Source organism: Triturus cristatus, chromosome 2_1 (genome assembly GCF_964204655.1).
Source record: "Triturus cristatus chromosome 2_1, aTriCri1.1, whole genome shotgun sequence".
NCBI lineage: Eukaryota > Metazoa > Chordata > Amphibia > Caudata > Salamandridae > Triturus > Triturus cristatus.
Window position 1 is genome coordinate 822,780,066 of NC_140581.1, and position 18,458 is coordinate 822,798,523.

Below are 18,458 nucleotides of genomic sequence, written 5' to 3' on the forward strand. Positions count from 1 at the left end.
AAATCCTGATGAAGAGTGAGCATGTTCACAGAGGGAGCAGAATGCTCTTCCGCGATCAGGATATCCCTTGCCTTGGTGAGGAAGGGGAGAATAGTTAAATATAATGTAGGGAGGGCATCCCTCTTATCGTACTTTCATAAATTTGTTGATCGACAAACCCCCTGCCAGGAAAGAGATCTCTTTATGGTACAATTTGATTTTGGAGGAGTTAGACGGGGAATTTCAGCTACCTGAGGAGCTTTGGGGGTCAGATATAAGCAATACCAACCTGCAAGAGGTATGGGGGAAATCATGTAGAATGATGTGGGATGTCGTGAAGCCGGCATGGTTGCGCAGGAACCACCTTTATACTATCCACAGAGCGTACTACTCTCCCCTTCGCCTGTCCAAATTTACTCAAGGGAACACGGTGAAGTATGCTAGATGTGGTCTCTTGGCTGCCTCGGACATCCACATGTTTTACGAGTGTCCATCTTTGTCGCAGTTTTGGGAAGCTATTTGTAAGATTCTGTCAACCTCTGTCGATTTCAACATAGTATTGGATTCTCAGTTAGTGATCTTTGGAATCCTAGAGGGGGTTTCCAATATGGCGAAAAAGTTAGTCTTCTATGCAATATTGCTTGCTAGAAGGGAGATATGTAAGAAGTGGAAGGACTGTTCACCTCCCTCTGTTATTGAATGGTTTGCTTCTGCTCTGCAAGTCTCCAAGCTGGACTTGGTCAGAATAGGGAATCCTGAGAAAAGATCTTTTTGGCACCTCCTGAGATGGGATCATTGAGAGTCTGGGGTTTTTTTTTTTTCCCCAGGTCCAATGATTAAGCCATCTATACTATGTCTGGGTATGAGTAATGCCTGGATTCTCCTGTTCAGTATCTTGGTGGATCTTCAAAATCCTCTGTAAGGTTATGCTATGCTGATCGTTGGTATGTGAAGCTATACTGCTATGGGACGAGGCTCTCGCTCACCGTTTGGTCCCCTCCAGTTGCCGACTGAGCTAGCATTTTGTTTGCTAACCTATCGATCACGCACATAGAACCTTGGTGGCGCATGAGGACCAAAAAAAAAAAAGAATATCTTTATGCAAGTAAATCCTTTTATGTTCGTTGGACAAGTATATCATTTCTAAATTACATCCCCTGCTATCAGTTTTTTCAAATCAGCAACACATATAAGTGCAAATAGCACCTATTAAAAGGAGGGCGACAACTCTAGCCAGTGTTCCCAATGCCCTTTTGCAAACCTAGTTCCCGCAGCAGCTGTTCAATGATGTTGTCAGAAAGATGCATGGAGTGTTGGGAAATTGAGACACAGCACAAGAGCTGATGTGCGTCCTGCCTTATCCCCCGGTGCAGACAGATACAACTTGTTTGATCAGTGCGTCTGGTGGTTGTGATTTGTTTTCCAGTACATTTGGCAACCCTAATTGAAAACTACCAAGCATACCTATCAACCTAAAGTCTCCGTGAAGTAAGGTGTAGCAGAGCGCATTTGTGAGAGGAGACCCCTTGGAAGTCAGTTTGCAGCCCTCAACATTTTGAACAGAACACTAAGCATGTACTTGCACATTGTGTGGAGGGCACCCCTTTAAACCCTTTAAGAAAAGGTTGGCACTTGTGTGACTGTTTACAGCAAAGTTGCTTAGGTTGTGGCTGAGCTCCTCTACATAACCGTGTCCTCCTAGGTTCTGGCTACTTCTCAATATGTGGAAAACCAAAAAACGAACACAAACTCCAGCAATTTCTAAACAGCTCAAACCTTCATTTTGCTCCTTTTTTACAACTTAAAATTCCGTACTTTACCTTGAAAACATCACTGGGTAAATGTAAATATACAAACATAGATAGGATTTTCTCGTCAAGTGTTATGAGAAGTGCCACTAAGTCAATTTGCCTAATCGACAACCCCCTCTATTTTTTCCCCAGCATATTTTTTAAAAGTGATCATTTAACATTTGCACTTGCACTAGGGAGAATAATACACAGCCTTTCTGTATCAAAGGGCAGTGCCAGAATGGAATGCCCCACTTACAGGTGTGGGCTGAATCTGACCGGCGAGCAACTGCAAGCATCACATTTTTAGGTCGAGTCTAGAGTCAGCGCATGCACTGCTCTTTGAGGCTTGCTGTATTCCATTTTAGGGCTTTGGCCACGCCCACCACTTTTAATTGGTTCCTTCCGGTGTCTGCGAAGCATGTTGTATTCCGTCTGAGGGCTTTGGCCACGCCCACTGATTTTTTATTGGTTCCTTCTTGTGCCTTTGCAACTGCCTTTCTTTTGTGTGGTGAATTGGTGCCATTTGTCCCTCTTTTGGGTGTGTCTGTCATGCCCATTGCAACTGGCCCTGTTACATGTGTCATTTAGCATCAGGCCATTTAATTCCTGTGGCGCATTTTTTTTTTTACTTTTGTTTTTTTTGCCGAAACACTAGTACTTATGTTTAGAGTCACTGTGCGCTTGTGTTTCGGTTAACATTTGTCTTTGGGCCGGAACACTAGCGCTTGTGTGTACCTTCCCCATTCGTAATCCTTTACATGACCTCCCCAGTATGTCTGCGTGCTGGAAGGTACTAATGCATGTGGGTTATAGTGGCCATGGACCTAAGCAGTTTCCAATGGATACATAGCACGCACTGACTGGCAACGCTAATTGCCTCGAAGCCTGGTTATTGTTACCCATTACTTTGCTGTTATTCATTGCGTGGTCCCGATGTGTGCCACTGTCAGCTTAAGTTCCACCCCGATAATGCTTTTCTGCAACCTGAAAGGACACTGAGCTAGGGTAAAGGGGGACGGGGCATCTGCCAGGGCAGAGAGAGGGCACGTAGGACTCAGCACCACTGACCCTTTATTTATCATCGTCAAGGGAAGAGCGAGTAGAATTCACTGCAGCTGATGACAGGTGAGGCGTCTGAGCAGCTATATGATGTGAATTTTGATTAGATTTTCAATGATTTAGCGAACGCTGCATTGCAGTCTAAACGTTACAAACACAAACCGACAAGGAGAGTACAAGAAAATGGGAATGAATATAGACTATGAATCAGTACTATATTAAAACTGTCAAACCAGACAAAGTTAGTTTAATAATATTTCAATTTGAGACACAAATTATCGATATCCAAGGTCCCTGACCATAACAATTGGGTTCCCTTGTTTCTAAAAACATGCATTGCAGTCTAAAGGCAGTTTAAACCTCTTCTGAACCAAACGACAACATGCTTTGTGTTCGACAAGTCATATAACACAAAGAATAGTTCAATTTGGTACCTAATAATCCCTCAACATATGTCTGCAAGTAGTATAATTGAAAGAGCTGTCTTAAAGACGGGCTGGAAAGCCGTACCGAGCGTCCAACCGAGAGGCTGGAAGGGTGGGGGCCGGTTTTATTAGTGGTTTTATTAGTGGGGGCCAGTTTTGTAGCAGTGCAGCAGTTTTTAAAGCACTTCAAAGTTCCTTGTATATTCAGCAGTTGTCTGGCAACATAAAATGGTCAAGTTAACTCTGGTGATTAATGTATCTGCTGGAGAGAAATGGGAGCAGTTTTCTTACTTATCTAAGGTAGCACAGAGGGTGAATATGCCTGCGGCAAAGAACGTGTACCATGCATATCAAAGAACAATATTTTATATGAATAGATCCGAGGATTATTGCTTTTGTCACATAGATTCTTTTGTTACTCTGCAGCTCATATGTGACAATCGTAATCTAACACAATGAGCTATGAATTATCATCGAAGAGCCAAATGTAAGCTACATGGTACAGGTTAGAAAGTTTTTTTCCAGTCTTTCATTATCCTGATGTTGCTAAGAGAAAATACAAAAAAAGAGTTGTTTACGTGTAAACAAATTCCTATTATTAAAGTTAACCCTAACCACTGTGTTATGTTCTAGTTCATGTGTTTGTGCTTCTCCAGGCCAATCATTCTTAAAAAGTGCCTACCAGTATGAATGGCATGTGAATCCTACACCTTATAGTTTCCTTTGCCTTGTGTAACATTTTCGATACACTAATTTACACATGTCTGATTCATTGTCAATGTATTGGTGTGTGATCTTAAGTGCTCCGACCCCTTACACTGGTATCAGAGGTTTTATAAAACAAATAAAATATATGAGAAGGGCTATGGAGAGATGAGAGGCAAAGTTGGAGGTTATAGTGAAGGAATCATTAAAGAGCCCCAACAAAGATTGTAGTATCCTGGAGAACAGTAAGTTCATCATTTACTGTATTTTAAAAGCTAATCCAATGGAATATATAATGACAAATGTGTTGTAGAATGCACCAATATCCCCCCCAATTTTCTTGGAGGGAGAACCTCCCGAAAAAAAACCTTTGTAGTGGTCAGGCTCGCACGCTGCACTCGCTATGCACTGTATACTGTTACCATATTTACACATTGGAGCTCTTTTTTCATTACATTCTCCTGACCAGGGGGCCTAGCTATCAAATGTGCAGCAGAACCGACTGAAAACTGTTTATTGTTATATTTTACTAGTCGTCTAGCAGTAAGAGGCCCAGTTGCTTTGCTTGCACCTAGATCCTTGGCACCCTTGCTATGCCATTGCGCCTGACTTGCGTTTTTAGGTGAGATTTGACAGCGCATCTAATTATTCCTTATGCCGTAACCAAAAATTAAAGCTGTAGGAAGCAGTAGTAAGAGAGGGGGCAAGGCTCCTCTCACATGTTGATCTTCTTTTATTTAGTTTTTTTTATTGGGTGTCTGTTGCACTAAAAAAGAGTGGTCGATCCTAGGCAGCGCACAAGCGCTATATGGAAGACCTGCTGAAATCACTATACATAGTGCAATCCCGCCTGCTGCTTTCCATTGGTTCACACCTGCATTGCTCTTATTTCTTAGTTCCTTATTGGTTGGCGCTCCCGATACATCACTTCCGTTCAACGGCAAAGAGCACTGGCCGACAATAATTTACATATACTAAAGATGTATTAATGATTAGTTCAGGTACTATTTGTTTTATTTCGTGCTATTGATATTGTATCACCACGGCTTCGCTTTCATGATTTTTTATCACCATTTTTCCTGCGCCATGGGCCGCCATGTACATACCTTTATTACGCACAGGTACTGTGCTTCATATTTTAGCATGCCACCAGCTTTCATCATTATTTTTTTATTACCATGGCGGCCACTTCCCGGGCTGCCATGTGTGAGAAGTTGGCCTGGTATATGCTGTCCACTAAATATAGTGGCCACCTTGTATCAGTCCAAACAACCCCTTATGGTGAATAGGTTAAAGACAACCTTTATTGAAAGCTATCCTAGTGGTAGCTATGGAGAGCAGCCTTCAGGCTAAGTCTTAAAGGAATGTAAAGCAGCTTGTTTTACCAGTCTATAATCTCTTGAATGTATGCGAGTACAACGCGGACCCCCTGTTAATTCCAATTGCTAGGACAGGGTAAAATATATTTGACAGATAACAACCTAGGCAATCATCACTAATAAAACTGAATGTGTGTCACAGGGTCAAAAAGAGAGAACTGGAGGCAACAATGAACATGAAAATACGTGTGTATTTATTTTCTCAGTTAAAATCATTCATAAGAAACTGTATGAAAACAACAAAGTATTATACAGATATCTAAGTTAAAATCATGACAAACATAAAAATTGTATTATACATAGGAAAATGAACAATATTACAAAGTGACTAAATTATATTCGACGCGCGTTTCGGCGTGAGTGACGCCTTCGTCAGGACAAAGTCACAGTTCCTGTAATTAAAATAAGGGGTATTTAGACAATAATTTAACAACTTATTCTCATGTAGTATATTTATCATTGTTGTCAATTGTAGCGTTTTAACATGACCGACACATATTTTTATAATTAATTTATGGTATGTCTTCATAGAGAATTACAGTGCGTATAGTGAAATTCTGCTATCAATAAGTGATATTAAGTATTAAACGAAATTCTATAAAGAAGGGGAAAAGACAATGGAAATGGTGAAGGAGAGAATGAATACACGTGAAAGTGGATTCGTGAATAAAAAAGGGTGAGAATAGAGAGTGATAAAGTAAATATCAAAGAATCCCATGGAAAAATAGTAGACATATTTGAGTCATCAGATGTGATAAGATATAGACAGTTATTAAGTCTATATACCTGTGCTCAAAAAGAGAGCTACTGTAGGATTGGAGACTAATGATGTCTTCAAGGGATAAAAGCATCTAGTTAAGCAAACAGATAAGAAATAGTGAGGTTGGTGTAGCTATATTATTACATCAAAATCAAATAATATCTTTGAGGGTTATATTATGTACCTAAAAGGTATTATGTATATGTAGCCATCAATGTAGCGACATATAGGTTGGTACTAGAAAGTACTTCGTTCATGAGGCTGGTTGGATAGGTGCAAGGACTGTTAGATCTGAGGAAAAAAGAGAGAGGGGCGGGGACATATTTATTTGTCTAACGGGCTGCGATGTGCGCGTCCCCTTTGATTTTAATACAATTCACAAATGAAAAATACCTCTTAGGATGCAAGATCTATTTTAGTCGATAATGATTTGCAGTCGTTAGAATGACGAACTTGTTTCATTTAGTGAAATTCTACAGGGTCAATGTAACCTATAAAGAAAAGAAGAAAAGATCGGACTAATAAAGAATATAGAAGAAACATAAAAATGAATGAGTACTATAAGTGATTTAGATTAGACATTTGTATAGCATACTGAACAATCTCTAATTTTTAACTAATTTACATTGTACTATCGGTGAATAGAGTGACTATTAAGCGGTCAGACATGAATTTGATATGAAAGGATTGTTTAAATTGTCTGAATTCTGTACGGGCGCCATGCTTTATGTTTCAGCACAGTGCCTGCTTTCATATTTACAACACAGGTATTGCGCTTTATGTTTCAACACAGTGCCTGCTTTTATGTTTAAAACACCAATAGTTCTAAGCCTCGGAAATGCGAGACCTATTGCATTGCAAATGCTTGTTTAAATTTCGCAGCCTGACCCAGAACCAAGCAAAAAAGCAGATGGCAATATTCGGTTCTGGCGTGGTGCCTGGGCAGCCGGCAGATGCCCACCTAGTCTGCATGTTGTTTCCTGTGTGCCTTAGATGACCGCTGATGTGACCCTCGCTGTCGCATCCAGACCAAAGATTTTCTCTTCTTCGTTTCCATGTCGCAAAACCTTGCTCCTGAGGCGCCCTGCTCATGGAGTGCCCCTTCTACCATTTATTTGCCTGGCCTGGAGTCATAGGTGCCTTGCACCTAGCAGCACTATCAGCGTTGGAAGATCCTTGCATTGGATCTCCCCTCCCCCCGTGTCATGCCGGCTGCCAGTACCAGCATCGGGGGTTCAGATTTATGAGCAGCCACCGGAGGTAAGGTATGGTGTGCCGTCTGCTGGGTGGGAGCGCTGGCAAGCTTTAGCTTGTGCAGGGAGTTTTTTAGGGCAGGTGGAGCAAGCAGTTGCCTGCATAATACACACTGTTCTGTTTTCCCTTGATTCATGAACACATTTTCTCCTTTTGTTCACCCCAAGTCAGGCCAGTGTGAGAGGTGCATTCCTCAATTGTGACAGTGGCTGGTAGAAGGTAATGGAGGTGGAAGGGAGGGTGGTGGGAGACGGCGGAACTTACACGCTACTTTTTTTAAAACCGCACTTACCTTTTTTCCCGACAGCTGCATCGCTCCTCCACTTCTCTGCTCATCTTGACTCCAGTCCGGAAGAAGCTGCAGAAGTTCTCGTGCACACAGGCTCACCTAAGTCAATTGTTGTGATTGGTCTGAGCGTTGTGGATCGGTGCTCAGATCAGGACAGTGAGCCTGTGCATATTCCCTATCAGGCTGTCCATTACAGCCTGGTAGGGAATATGCAAAGTGCGTATGACTGCTTGGCCGGCCAAAATGCAAAAAGCAGGAAAAATTACGCTTTTCCCTTTTGGGCAATCCATTACAAATTCTGGAGCACAAACTTTTTCTGCTAACAGAATGTTATATCCATATGTTAAGTTCTCCCAAAAGAGACCTTTAACTTTGCTTGAGATGTCCCCCTCTATTTGACGTGTAATTTTGTGTAATCGATGTGGAACACTAACTCTTGTATCAGGTGTTTCCACCTTGATGTGTTCATTCAATACTGCTGTCACCAGAAAATCCTTCAGGTTCTGGGGAGCTATTGTTACTTCTGTCATGCTGTCTAGCATCGTCAGAGCCCATTCCCCATTCAGAAGCTAAGTCCTCAGTATCCTGGGCATGTCTAATTTTCAAACCAGCTACTTTCTTCTTTTTGAATTGAGGCTTTGCTTTAGGTTGCTCTTCCTGTTTGATAATGTAATCTGAATTACACTGTTTTTCCCTTTTTGTCTATGGTCAATCTTCTTGCTTTTGTTCTGATTGCCCATCCCTCTCTGAGTTTTTTGATGAACCCTGGAAGGAACAAAAGAAACGTGCATCAGTGGCCTGATACCTGTCAGGTTTCCTAATGTTATCACAATTCTGAGTTTATACCTCTTTTCAGAGGACTCGCGTTGGGGGGACCCACCCCTTGATCGTGAACTATTTTCTGTTTTATTATTTTTATTTTGTTTGTTATCCCATTACTTTTTATAAGAAGAGGGTGCTTGCTTCGAGGCGTCCTTGTCTGGACTACCCACCATGTGTGGCTTCCCTGGTTTGGTTCCCATACTATCTCTACCTAATAGGTTTCTTCGATAATTGTTGGTAATTCCTGCTCCTTATTTATAGGAGCTATTTCCTTAGGTGGTGGTGTATAGCCACAGCTGCTGCCTCCCCTTTTATGTTGCTCACCATAATTGCAGAGATTTGGGCAAAGTTACTCATCAGTTTCATTCCCAAGTCCAGGGCAGGTCCTGCCCCGTACTCATTCTGTATCTGTTTCAATACCTCCGGAACGACTGCTATGGAAGAGGTACCGTGTATTCTGATATATATATGTCAGCAAAGATTGTTCCCCAAGTGGTACAATCCTCAATTGAGGGAACCAACCCCATTGGCAAGCAAATGGTTAGCATTCTCTGTTTTTCCTGCGGACCCGTATGGGGAAATACTGCTTCCAGTTGTGCTCTTTTTGTGCTATACAGAACAGAATTTGCTCCCGTTTGGAGGGAATTGTTCCCCTCATTTATTTTAGTGTCTGTGGGTTAATTGTAGGTGTGGTCTGATATAGATCGACTGGAGCATTTCTCGCAGGTTGGACTGTTGAGGTACGCATGACGAACTGGACAATGTGTCTGTATAGCCGGTCTATGTCTTTATATGTTGTACGGACTTCATCCACTGGTAGTGTATCTATCTCAGGTCGCTAAGACTGTCCAGGTCGCTCCTTCTATGCTGAGTGGACAGTATTATGACAGATGTTATGTGTGGGAGGGCGCCTTTAAACCAGTTTCTATGTTGCTGGTAAGTTAACAGGACTTCAATGTCTTCGTATGGAAGGTATTCATCTGATGGTTTAACTACAATGGATGTGTGGAACAATTTAGTCTGTGGATCTGCAGGCGGGAACTGAACTCAAGAATAGAATACCTCTGATCCGAACACCTCTTTGGCCTCAATCACGAAGGTAACACAGCTACCTGTTGCAGGTACGCCGTGTTCTATCTACTTAATTATTACTGCATTTCGACAGTTCTCTGTAATGTTGAGAGCGTTAGCAAATTCTTCCCCCGTGCCTAGACCACTACTCGAGGACTAAGTCATTCTCAAAAAAGGAGAAGAATAAATGTTTTTAGAAATTTAGGGTTTTTGCACAATGTGAGAACCTTCTTCCTTACAAGCTTGTTAAACATTCAGCCAATACACTGGGTATATCTGCTCAGCTAAGGCGGATTTCCCTTCTCAATTCAGAAGTCTCTGAAAAGTGTGAGTAGTGCTTTCTGAGAAAGCACGACTGAACTACTCAGATTTTCACTGTTAATATAAGAACCAAACCAACGTTGGCGGTGCCATGTCATGTAGTTCCTAGGTATCCCCAGGACTTGCATGTTTTGGAGGACCTAAACTGAGGGCTTGGTGTCCAAAGCGCTTCCAGATGCCCCCACAGGATATGTCTGCCATTAGACCAGCTAGCTATACAGTGCCACTACCACCCCCTGTATCTTACAGTGGTGTAGGTAGTTTCTGGCAACCACTGAACATGACAACCCTGATTCCTCAGGGATCGTGGAAAGCAGTACTTTTTCGCTCAGTCACTTGTGCTCACTTATTCTCAGAAAATACACAGGATGGCGATTAGAACGTTTCAATAAGCATTTATTGGTCCAGCGTCAGTCTTGAGTAAAGCATTTGCTGCAACAATCAGGAGACAGAAGCATACAAAAGTACCAATATAGTAAATAGTAGATACAAATTCTACCATAGTGCTAATAAGATGAACATAAGTAGTTCAGATAAAAACAGTAGCACTTGCATAATACTAAAATGTGCGCCTTAATTAATTTGCCTAAATGTACTTAGCCTAGATCTGTATGTGTAGCCAAGAATATCATAAGGAAGAACCATCCCCTCATGGTAGAGAATGAAGGACCCCAACACTGATTCGAGGACGACACCCCGCAAGGGATGTCAAACCGCTGTGTGCCGAAGATTCAGCATGCAGGACCTCGTGTTGACTTGGAAGGAATTCTGCTCTGATTTGTAGGGGGAATAAGGGTCTTATATACTGGAGTTGTCACTCCAGGGTTTCTTCTAGAATCAATATGTTTTGAAAACAATCATGTTTTTCCATACAGATGCGATCATACACAGCGGGCTGCTGGCCAAGGATGAAAAAAGTGGTGACCCCTCTACAGAATAATTATGCCGTGTCTGAGGAGATGTTTATGTATGCCAGGTACAGGGATTATGATAGAATACTAAGAGCCTGGTGTTGAAGAGACAGGAGCAAGATACTAGGTAAAAGGTCACCTGTTCAGAACTGTTATTGTTGTGTGGATGGGACAATGTGTGTAAAAAGGGGAATACATGAAAGGACATGACACTATTTCCTCCTTCTGTCCTGACCATATGCAAAGTGTCAGGCTGAGCATTAGAGTCGTATTTGCCAGTAATTGTGAGAGGGTTTGAGCGAGTGGTCGGGCTATTTAAGTTCCTGCTGTTTAAAAAAAAATACATTGTACCTTGAAAGCAGTTTTAGTTGTGGTTAGAGACAGCATAATGGGTAGAGTGCTTTTCAAGGGGCTACTCAATTAATTTTAATTTCCTCCCAGAATTCCAGGCAATACATTTGCCCCCCAGTCTCTTTTTCCCAGAAAGTGCTTAAACTTTTTGTGATTTCTTTTGAGGGCAGACAAAAGGACACGTTCACGCAGTAGCATAAAAGCAATACATAGATTTAGCTGGTTGAACATACTGGAACCTACTACCAAGACAAATAACGTGGAAGTCTGATATGGCAGGGAGGACCTGTCCTGGCAGTTCAGGCTGGACTGCTCCCATGGGAGCAGGAGCAAAACTGATTTGCATATGGCTCGATTTAAACTGGAATGGCATGGGGAACAAAAAACAATGGATTTAGGCCCAGATCTCTGTATTGGGGTTCATGTTTGACATTGTTCAACATTCTATCCATCAATTGTTCTTTTTGCATTCCCCAGGAGTTAAGCAGCATGAGCACGGTGGTGGCACCATACTGTGTAGTGACTAATAGGAGTGAACAGTTCCTTTTTAACCTGTGCCACGGGAGTCAGGCCTTCCAGCACACTCACCTTTTTAGGTCTTGCGCCTAGCGTTGCACTGCACAGCAGTGCTCGCGCAGCGAGAGTCCTTTTGTCCTGGGTTCAGAAATGGACCCTGGAATCGTACACACTTGTGCGTATGTTTTTTGTTTTGTCTTCTATTATTGGGCTTTTAGTGGCTGTATTTTTTAGACAGAGCACGCAATAGGCCAAAGGCGGGCGCATCGCTCTGCCCACGGCCTATTGGTGTCTGTTACGCGCACTAAAGCCTATCTGGCTTCAATTATCGTGCCCAGACACGATAATTGAAGCATATGGTTGTCTGTGGCGCGCGCGCGCTCCATTGGCGGCTGTTTCTGCTTCCAAAAGCGATTGCTTTCGGTTTCGCGATCGATTTACTTGTGGCTTTGCTTTCAGTTTTGCAATCACTTTACTGGTGGCTTTGCGGCTGCAATACAGTTTGTTGCTTAATCGGGAGGAATGCGCGGCAACTATTTACGCGGTTACAAGGTAAACAATGCATGCCTAATAATTGCACTTTACTTCTCTTTTTCTAATGTCGCATCAGGCTTACTGAAATAATTGACTGTATCTGCTTAGCTACAAAACAAGGACTCGTTGGGGCTAAGTCATACTTTCTCACTGGACTGAAAATGTGTGATTTTGGATAGAGTTCTTTCTCTTTCTGTTACCCGATTCCCTTAATCTAAAATGGCGCTTGCTTACAAATAGAGTTATAGACATATAGACAGAAATACATAGAGCTAGACCTAGGTACAGGAAAACAGACGTACACACACATAGAAAAGGAGATTAACAAGCAAAGAGATATACAGAAACAGAGGCACATACACAAAGCTAGAAACTGAGACAGATAGACAAAGAGGAACAGAAACAGAGATAAAGACAGAAACTTATAAACACTAAAAGGCACATATAGAGTTTGATACATACACGCAAATACATTGTACACATAGGTAGACATATATAGCGGAGCATGGCGGGCACAGAGGAGCATATACAAAGACAGAGACACACAGATAGACAGAGAGAGATAGAAATGCACAAACTAAGAGAAAGATGAATACACTATGAGAGAAGAAACAGACAGTAAAACAAATGCATCTTGTGGGTTTGCTTTCAGTTTTGCGATCACTTTACTTGTGGCTTTGCGGCTGCAATACAGTTTGTTGCTTAATTGGGAGGAATGCGTGGCTAATCTTCACGCGGTTACAAGGTAAAATAGCGGTTACAAGGCAAAGTAAATGAAAATGCGCAGCAAATATTTACTTCGTTACAAGGTAAAATAAATGAAGGCGGTTACAAGGTAAAAAAATGAAAATGCGCGGCGAATATTTACGCGGTTACAAGGTAAACAATGCGTGCCTAATAATTGCACAATAGTCCTCATTTTCGAATGTCGCGTCAGGCTTACTGAAATAATTGACTGTATCTGCTTAGCTACAAAACAAGGACTCGTTGGGGCCAAGTCATACTTTCTGACTGGACTGAAAACGTGTGATTTTGGATAGAGTTCTTTCTCTTTCTGTTAACCGATTCCCTTTTGTTTTGTGTGGTTGTGTGTGTGTGTGTGCTTGTGGTTGTGTGTGTGGTTGTGTGTGTGTGCTTGTGGTTGTGTGTGTGGTTGTGTGTGAGTGTGGTTAGGTGGTTGGGTGTGGTTGTGTGTGTGGTTGTGTGTGTGTTTGTGGTTATGTGTGTGGTGTGGTTGTGTGTGTGTGTGGTTGTGTGTGTGTGTGTGGTTATATGTTTGGTTGTGTGTGTGGTTGGGTGTGTGGTTGGGTGTGTGATTGGGTGTGTGTGTGGTTGTGTGTGTGTTGTGGTTGTGTGTGTGTGTGGTTGTGTGTGTGTGTGTGTGTGGTTGTGTGTGTGTGTGTGGTTGTGGTTGTGGTGGTTGTGTGTGTGTGTGGTTGTGTGTGTGGTTGTGGGTGTGTGTGTGTTGTGTTTGTGGTTGTCTGTGTGGTTGTGTGTGTGTGTGGTTGTGGGTGTGTGGTTGTGTGTGGTTGTGTGATTACACATCACATTATTACACTGTATTCAATACATAATAAATACACTCCACATACCACTCAGTACTACATAATTGCACGTCACATAATTACTCTCTACTTAATGCAAGATAAATACACTCCACACAATACCACTCTGTGCCACATTGCAAATAACAATGCCTTTTATTTTTGTTTTTAAAAGTTAAATAAAAGGCACTCATTTACAATGCCAATAGCTTAAACTCGCGTAAATGCGAGACCTATTGCATTGCAAATGCTTGTTTAAGTTCTGCTGCTGTGTTGTTAATTCACCCATGGCCACATCGGTTAGATGTAAAGTGCTGCGCATCACAGGAGTGGTAACTTTGCTGGATGTCAGTGGTGTGCGTGGGAAGGGTACAATACCGATATAGAGCGGGGCCACTGGAATTATGCGATTGTGTGGCTGCAGCGATTTTCGAGTAATTATTGATTTAACACATTTGACACACAATCCATCATCTGCTGCATAATCTGCAGATTTTAACCAAAAAAATTTTGTTTCTAGCTCAAACATTACTAAAAACATAGCAATACATTGCTGCGCAGTGGAAGGCCCTTTGCAAAAGTTGACTGGTCACCTTTATGTCGATTTTTGTCATGTTTGGGTGTTAAACTGGTACTAATAAGTTGCAACTAATGCCCAGAGGAAAACATACTTAGAACTAAATATACATCCCATAGGGTCTCATACCTATACCTTGGGGGGTCTCCTCAACCGTATACTCATACAGACCATCACATTCTTTTGCACCCTCCTGCCATTAACTAGATTGTGTCCTGCAGAAACTGCGGGCCTTTAGCCGTTTAACGTGCTGTTGCTAAGGCCACTATCAATCTATTCTACCAGAAAATTCCCCACCTCAACAATAGGAGGTTCTGCATGATTCAAATCCCTTTCCAAGCACCAATGTAACCACATCTTCCATATTCCTTAATACCTAGAGCGTGTTCTTGGAGCCCATGACTCCTCGATTAGTTCCTCAGCCCTCCCCAAAAGGCCTGACATTTCTCTAGACCTCCTGATGTTCTCCAAGCAAGAAGGCTCAAAGTTTCTGTCAGAACAAGAGGATGCTCCTCTCCGCATGTGTCTCTCAATAGGCCCTCTATGGCAGGAAGAAAAAAGGGAATGTTGCAAGCTAACTTCAAGGTCATTGCAAACCACACTGGTGATACCCAAAAGAGAGTTATCAGGACAAGAGAACAACTCTCTTGTCTAACCTTCTGAAGAACTCTCTGAATCATTGCTAAAGGAGGGAATGAGCAAGGAAGGTGTTCACCGCTAGAGCACCCGAGTCTGACATTCAACTGTGGTTTCTCTGCAGTTGAAATGTCAGCCTGCTCCTAAAGAGGTCTAAATCTAGTGCACCCCAAAATTGACACAGTTTCATGAAAGAGGCCCTGCTCAACTTATAATAGCTGAAGTCCCTTAAAAACCTTGAACTGCAGTCGCAGACACATTTGCTTTCCCAAGCAAATACTCTGCATTTAAACTGATTTTGTGCTCCAAGCAAAGCCGCCAGAGTTATTTGGCTAAGTCTGATAGGTCTGAACATCTTCTCCCCCACAACCGATTTATATATGCTACTGCAGAAACATTGTCCATCTTTAACAAAACCGCTCTGCCTTGCAAACAATGTATGAAACTCATAGCATAGAGTCTTGCAGTCAACTCCAAATAATTTATGTGATGCGATCTCTCTGTGTGCGACCACAAATCCCCAGTGCATTCAAACGTGCACCCCAACCATTTAATCTCGCATCCGACTCAAGGATGAATTCTGGGGAGCATCCAAAATCGCCCTGCCGTTCCAGGCATCCTTATTCTCCAGTCACCTCTTCAATTCCAGCTTGCCTTCATGATCTAGAGCTACCTTGCTTCCATACTACAATCCTGCACAAAGTGTCTTCGCTTTCATTCTAGGCAAGGTGCGGTAATGTAAGGGTCCTGGAAACATTGCCTGAATGGAAGAGGACAGAAGACCCAGAAGTCTGACTAGTTCCCACAGAGTCAAAGACTCCAGTTTCAGCATATACCTTAAATCCTTTTGAATTTTGTTGATCTCCTTTAAGGGCAGAAATCCAACCATATTCACTTTGTCTATTGTGAAGCCTAAGAACTCCAGAGACCTGGAGGGGATAAGAATAGGTGTCTCCCTGTTTACTATGAAACCTAATCTCTCTAGAAGGGGCATAATCATATCCAAATCCTTCAAAACCTGTGTCTGGCATTGGGACATGATTAGGATATCACCCAAGTAGATGATCATATGCACACCTCGTTATCTGAGGTAGGAAGCTAAAGCTATCATCACCTTGATAAAGCACCATGGAGCCGATGAGAGACCAAAAGAAAGGCTAAGGAATTGGTAAAACCAGCCCTGCCAGGTGAATTGAATTTAGCGCTGACACTCCCTGGCCATCGGAATGATAAAGTAGGTATCTTTCAGGTCCAATTTTACCAACCAATCCTTCTCTAGCAACATATCTCTTAAGAGTTGGATTCCTTCCATCTTGAAATGTCTGTGTACAAGCAAACAGATCTCGAAGGTTTATCACGGATCTCCACCCCTTGACTTTTCCACAAGGAAGAGTGTAGTTATGAAACCACTGTGGTCTAAGGGAACCTCTACTATGGCGCCCTTCTGCAACATACATGTTACCCCTTCTTCCACCACTCTCTACTGATCTGTGGTCAAACCTAATCCTCTTGGAGAAACAGCTTGAAAGGGTTCCATCAGGAAATCTATCTTGAAACCCTGGATGGTCTCTAGCACCCAAGGGTCCTGCGTTATTGCAGCCCAGGCCTGGGTAAAAAGTCTGAGGCGACCTTTCACCTTTTCCAGGAAAGAAGAAGCCGGTGAAATTACTGTACTCACCTTGGTAACCGGTTGAGCTTTGTCCACGCGACCTGGCTCCCCTTGCACGATGCAAACGTCCTCTTTAGGGATAGAAGGCTGTAGTTGCTCCGGCTTGACATCCTCTGCCAAGCCTCTTTGTCTGAAGTTTGAGAAGAGGGACCTCTGGGTGCCTTGGCCGGCAGAAAGCCCCCTTCTGCCAGCCCGTCCAAAAACACCTGGGATGAAAACCCTGTGCATGTTAGATAGGGCATTGTTTTTTTTTTTTTTTTTCAAGAATTTTATTAAAACAATAAAGCAGTTACAAGCATGGGCCTACAACCACCAGGGCCGGCCGCTAGACTCAGAAAGGATCGTACATTAGTTAAAGCAGTAGGCGACACCTGGGGCCCAGCCCCGTAAATGGCTCAGGATGGCTCGAGAGAAGCAGGAGACATACATTTAACATAAATAACAACAAAAAACAAAAGGCGAGGCATACGGGCAAAAGGCGTGTGTCAGGCTACATCCGGGGGACTTTTACTCCAAACCTTCAATGAGCTATCAACAGGAGGGAGTACTGAAAGATCGGGGGGGGGTAACGGGAAAGGAACATCTATATTTGATTATTACAATCAGTCGCAAGGAACCATCAAGGGTCAGGGGGACAAGGCAATATTGGTGTCCACTAGGGGGGGCGTACAGATACCCCCACGATACACGTTCCATTGCCCCCAAATTCTACCCCATGCCCCGGGTTTACCGCGGGCCACATATACCGTCTTCTCCCTGAACATACACCAGTCCATGTTTTCCTTCCATACTGACACGGTGGGTGGCCGCTGGGAACCCCAAAGCTGCGCTATATCCCTCTTAGCAATCATGTAGCCCAGGGCCGCCCACCGAGTCTGCGCCGCATTATAATCATTAGGCTCCCACACATTCAAGACACAGCGACGCACCTCCGGCAGCAGCGCCACCCCGGTGACTTGTCCCATGACCCCATGAACCCGACGCCAGTATTCCGCCACCTCCCGGCACTCCCAAAGGATATGGAGAAAGGTGGCACTGAGCCCACACCCCCGCTTGCAGAGCCCATCTTCCGAGAATCCCATCGAGACCAGACGGGGGCCCGTCACATACACCCGGTGGAGAATCTTTAACTGGACCAGGCGGAGACGGGCTGGAATGGCGACTTCCTTGGGGGACGATAGTGCGGACTGCCAGTCCTCGTCGTCTAATTCCACCCCGTCCCCCGTCCACGTCTCCCGAAGGCGCACCAATAGGTCAGCCCGATTATTAATGAGTTTTTTATAGATTAAGGAGATAGTACTGTCGGGAACATGACCATCAAGTATGCGGTCCTCGAGGGGCGAAGAGGCCGGGATCTTGGTCCCCTCCCCAAAGACAGAGAGCAGGGCATGCCGAACCTGGGCGTATCGGAAGAACTCCTTTTCCGTGAGTTCGTATTCGCTCTGGAGCGCCGCGAAGGTCTTAACCGCGCCCTTCATCCATAAGTCTCCCACTCTACTGATGCCAATCGTGTCCCAACGGTCAAACCCCTTCGTTGTCCAGAGGCTTCCCAGTCGGTCGGAGGCAAATAAAGGAGTAGCGCATGTCAGTCGCTCACTCCAGCCCATGGCTTCATTGGCCGCCTTCCAAATCCGTACCGCGATCTTAGTGGGGCCCGTCAGGGTCCGTCCAGCCGAGCGGGAGTAAAGCGCCCTGTTATAGTTACCACCGGGAAGCAGGAATTTATCCATCTCATACGCCGGGTTCAAGCCAGGCGCATACGTGGCATGGTTAATGGCTGATAGCTGTGAGGCCCAATAATACCTGCGAATGTCGGGAAGCGCGATGCCCCCGTCGTACCAGGGGAGAGTGAGTTTGGCCAGG

At 43.6% G+C, this 18,458-nt stretch overlaps 1 long non-coding RNA gene across 1 annotated transcript; it reads right to left on the reverse strand.

Annotated features, from left to right (window-relative positions):
- Positions 1–6,284: 6,284 nt before the first annotated feature.
- Positions 6,285–16,729, reverse strand: LOC146865925 (uncharacterized). The gene is made up of 3 exons (XR_014976727.1): positions 16,605–16,729; positions 6,494–6,591; positions 6,285–6,391 (listed from the first exon to the last, which is right to left on the reverse strand). It is a non-coding gene; the product is annotated as an uncharacterized LOC146865925 (long non-coding RNA).
- Positions 16,730–18,458: the final 1,729 nt, after the last annotated feature.